Here is a 5385-nt window from a genome sequence, read left to right as displayed (position 1 = left end):
GAGCCAGAATTCAGAGGCACAGTTGCCACAAAATGTGTCATAGGAGATACCATAATAGACAGGAAACAAGCTTTCATTTTTCAATGTCAGTGACAACAGTGATACTTATATTCAATTTCTGCATAAGATTCTGAATTGGATACAGAAAGTTTGTCAACTTCCACCAGTTGCACATTAAAAACATTCAACTTTATTGATAATTTGAGTAGCCCATGATGAAAACATTCCATTTTTATGAGAGTTTCATGTCAAAAACTGTGTACACTTTGTTGCTGTGAAGTATTAACCACGATCTGCTGTTATCCACTAACCTATGAGGGTTGTTTTTTAAGTAAGGCCCGTTCGCGCATATAGTCCCGTAGTTCGCGAGGACGCCGCAACAAGCCACCGCGCCACTTGCCGGCATCCTTCCTGTTCACACTGATGCAAGTTGCAGCTCTGTAGCTGACGTGTATGCATCACTGTGCTACTTTATAATGTTTACGATTATTGAATCGCCCGCCGCATGTGAGATATGGTCAGTGATACGATTTTTGACCGCGATAAGCCTATCAGCTGCAGAAATTCATCGTCAGTTAACAGAAGTTTATGGCTTGAATGCAATGAGTGAAGGTAAAGTGTGTCAATGGAGTTAGAGAGTTTAAAAATGGCCGTCAAAACGTCCATGACGAAGAACGCTCAGGCCGGCCCTCTGTGATCACTGATGATTTGGTGGCTGCAGTCGAAACAAAGATTCTTGAGGACAGAAGATTCACAATTTCCACTCTTTCTTTGGAATTTCCACAAGTTTCATGATCGGTTTTGTACAAAATTGTGTCTGAAAACCTAAACTTTAAGAAACTGTGTTCTCGGTGGGTACCCAGACTCCTCACAGAGGACAACAAAGGGAAGAGATTTGCCACTTCATTGGACTTTTTGATTCGTTTCGAGGAAGAAGGGGATGACATGTTAAGCCAAATTGTCACTGGAGATGAAACATGGGTATCCCATATCACTCCCGAAAGCAAGCGACAATCGATGGAATGGCGACATACAACCTCACCCGTCAAGGTCAAAGCCAAACAGACGCTGTCAAAGCGCAAGATTATGGCAACTGTGTTCTGGGACCGGCGCGGTGTTTTGCTAGTGGACGTTATGCCACGAGGAACGACAATCAACTCAGATGCCTACTGTGCAACTCTAAAGAAGCTCCGCAGAGCAATTCAAAACAAAAGGTGCGGCATGCTGACAAAAGGAGTTTTGCTCCTGCACGATAATGTTAGGCCTCACACCTCTCAAAAGACTCGGGATTTGATTGATTCTTTTGTCTGGGAAGTTTTGGACCATGCACCATACAGCCCCGACCTTGCTCCTAGCGATTTTCACCTTTTCCGGTACCTGAAACACTATCTTGGCAGGCAGCGCTTCAATGATGACGATGAAGTGAAAGTGGCCGTGAACTCTTGGCTGTTGGAGCAGGCGGCCGAATTCTTTGAAGAGGGAATCAAAAACTTAGTTGTACGGTATGACAAGTGCTTAAATAAACAAGGCAACTATGTAGAAAAATAGGTAAAAATGTGTAGAATCAGAAAATAAAAGTTTTTTTACAAAAGTATTTGTATCTTTTTTTAAAAATAAAAACGGGCCTTACTTAAAAAACAACCCTCGTATTATCTGAATCATTTACATTACATTCTGTGTACTTAACATGGACACTTCTGCCAACTGCGCCACAATAAATCCACTAGTGTCAAACATAGGCCTTAATTTGAGTGAGCATTTTCAGATAATCTATGTCTGGATTACAGCCTTGTTTAAAAGTGGATCATGAGCTGTGGGAAAAATGAAAGAGACAAGAATTGAAACATGTGAGATATGGTGTTACAGAAATGTGCTAAAAATTAACTGGACTTACAAGACAAGAAATGATGTGGTTCTCTGCAGAATCAGCAATGAAAGAACATTAGAAGAAGGGACCAGTCATGATATCTGAGTATTACTTCCATAGTACTTCAGAGAGGGTAAAAAGTACAGTACAAGACAGAGACTGGAATATATAGAACAAATCAGTCAAGTGAATGCTAGCTGAAAAAGGAGCTATTTTTGAGCTCCCCCCAAGTCCACAATAATCCAACTTAGACAAAAATTTTCCCTGGCCACCCAACCGTTTTTTTTTTTTTTTTTTCCCTCTTGTAATAAAAAAAGATACCTCCTTTCATTGTTCACTTACCTCTGGGGGGCACCTGCTGATACTCTCTTCCTTAATCCAAACTGTCTGTCGGCCAAATTACATTTAATGAGATAATATACAGGGTGTTTCAGAACTAATGGTGAATACTCAGGGGTATGACAGGAATGATCATTTGAAACAAAAAAAGCCAAGTAAACATGGGGTCCAAAATGCATACCTTAAAAGTTATGAGCAATTCTTGATCTTTGATGCTGTGAAACAAATCTCGTCTACTGCAAGCTCCTTGCTCTCCATATTTTGGGAAGTGGTGGTATGGAGCAAAACAAGAAAAAATGTCCAGTAAACATGTGCTCTAAAATGCATACTTTAAGAGTTATGAGTAATTGTTCATTCGAAGAGTTGTGTTTCAAAGTAGTGGAGATGAACATATGCTTATAACTTTTAAGATATGCATTTTAGAGCACATGTTCACTGGATATTTTTTTCTTGTTTTGGTCCATAGTACCACTTCCCAAAATATGGAAAGCAAAGAGCTTGCAGTAGAAGAGTTGTTTCACAGTATTGAATATCAAGAATTGCTCATAGCTCATAAGGTATGCATTTTGGAGCCCATGTTTACTTGACATTTTTGTTTAGAATGATCATTCCTGTCATATCTCTGAATATTAAGCATCACTTCTGCAACACCCTGTATATTGCTTTCTCAAAGACATTTGAAAACACTGTTAGCTAGGAAATTGACCTGCAATTTTCAATATTATCCCTTTTTCCCATTTTTTCCCTTCTGGTTTTTCTAATGGCCATTTTAATATGTATGGAAACAGAGGAGACTTAGCATGTTGATCATGTGCCTACCACTTAATTATCATATCTGAGACCGGTAGTTAAGCAATTCTCCTAATCTTGATGATGAATTTAAGAGTAAGATGGGCACTGTAGAGGCTGTCTGACCTTAAGATCTTCTACAGGTAGTCTTGTGAGAAACAAAAACCAGTTAGGTCACAACAACATAGTTGTTGCTCTATCTTCAGCTTCTTATGCCAGTCTATTACTGAATTGTCAAAAAAGTGAAGAAATAAATACAACCATCTAAAATTACAGTGGTAGTTGATGTGGGCACTCAGTCAAATATCCATCCACACATGCACAACTTGCACATACATGGCCCATTTTCTCCAGGCCTTGAGGCCTCACCCCCAGGAGGTGAGTGAGTGAGTGAGTGTTTGTGTGTTTGTGTGTTTGTGTGTGTGTGTGTGTGTGTGTGTGTGTGAGAGAGAGAGAGAGAGAGAGAGAGAGAGAGAGAGAGAGAGCAATTATGCTTTTCAGTGTGACTCCTGTACATGGTGAGTAGCAATCTATCCTGGGCATACTGTCAGTATTTGAGACCAGATTTTCTGTTCTTTGACACTACAGTTTTGCATTTTGTGATGTGCACTGTTTTATATACCAAGAATTCAAAGCAAGTTCTTTGCTCCACTTTGAAATCCTACCAAATTCTGACTAAATATTTGGGCAGCCTGTTTTCACACAGTATTTTGTTAGAGATAATGACATTATCTGCAAAAAGTCTGAGGTTATTATTAATATTGTCTGCCAGTTCATTAATATACAACATTAGCAGCAAGAGTTCCAATAAACTTTCCTGGGGCACTCCTGTAACATGTTGATTACTTAATGATGGATGTTTCACCATCAAACCAGGCACGGCACACAGTGATAGCTGACCACATGGCAGTCAACATGTCAATTACTTCATTTGTCAATGGATCTCCACACAAGATTTGTTTTTTTGCTTTTGGGACATGCCCATACAGCCACCTCAGAAATGGAATGTCGGTTATGACAATATTAATGTGAGGACAGTATAACACCCAGTCCCAGGGTAGAGAAAATCTCTGACCTGGGTGGGAATCAAACCTGGGCCACTTCGGTTAGCAATGTACTGTGCTGACTATGCAACTGCTGCAGTGAATGGCAATACAAGATAACATGCTGCATCCTCCAGACTGAGAATTCCTCTATCCAGTATAAAATTTTGTTTTAATCTCCATATGGTGATATCTTTTTTAATAAAAATAAATGTTGTACTGAATCAAATGCCTTCTGGAAGTCAAAAAAACATTACATTAATGTAATTACCTAGATCCACAGCTTTCAAGATGTTCATGAGAAAAGCATGAGCTGGGTTTTGCATGATCAATGTTTTCAAAGTACATGCTGGTTGGCATAGAGTAGGTCATTCTGTTTGAAATATATCATTATGTTTGAGCTCAGAATAAGTTTTATGATTTTCCAGCTGATGGATGTCAGTGATGTGGAATGATAATTTAGATCACTTTCACTAACTTCTTGTGATACCTGTGGTTTCCACTGGACATAGTGTTTAGTTCACGGGATCTACAGCATATTACGATTAAATGAGAGGCTACCTCAACCACATATTCTGCATAGAATCTAACACGGATTACATTAGGCCCTGAGGCTTCACATTTTTTGCAATTTCAGCTACTACTTAATGACTGACAGTGCTTGTTAAATGCTTCATCATGTCAACCTGAAGGTCATCTTACAGTTCTTATCAGCTTTCATTACAAATTATGCTCTTCCTCAATAATTAGCTAACACAAAACTCAACAACATTTGTAACTGCATTAATTTCCCATAGCTATGTTTCCTTTTCAGTAAATAAGATTGTATATATTAATCAATGAATAATATGAGAAGGAAAGCTGCTACTCACCAATATCTGAGATGCTGAGTCACAGATAGGCACAATAAAAAGACTCTCACAACTATAGCTTTCGGCCATTAAGGCAACTTTTCTCCTCATAATATTGTGACATTCCATCCTGGGTTTTCCATTGTTTAATCAATGAATATTTTTTTTTCATACATTCACAGTCTTAACTTGATTTATTAACTTTGATTACTTATATAAATACAGCATGTGTAATGGACTGTATATCTTCTGTCAACAGTGGAAAACAGAGAAATAACTAAACTTTAACTGAACACGCAGCATGATACAATATTATAATTTAATTTTTTCTTATTGTTACAATTACAGACACTGCAAAGTTCATCTAATCTATTTGAATATGGTAAGTATAGAGGTCCTTGGTACTGAACAGCAGGATCTTCTAGCATTGGCTGTCTTTTATGTTGTGCGATAGTGGCTGACTCAATGTATATAACTTTTACTGGGAAGAAGTTGC

This window comes from Schistocerca piceifrons, chromosome 3 (assembly GCF_021461385.2).
Source record: "Schistocerca piceifrons isolate TAMUIC-IGC-003096 chromosome 3, iqSchPice1.1, whole genome shotgun sequence".
NCBI lineage: Eukaryota > Metazoa > Arthropoda > Insecta > Orthoptera > Acrididae > Schistocerca > Schistocerca piceifrons.
This window is presented reverse-complemented; position numbering follows the sequence as displayed.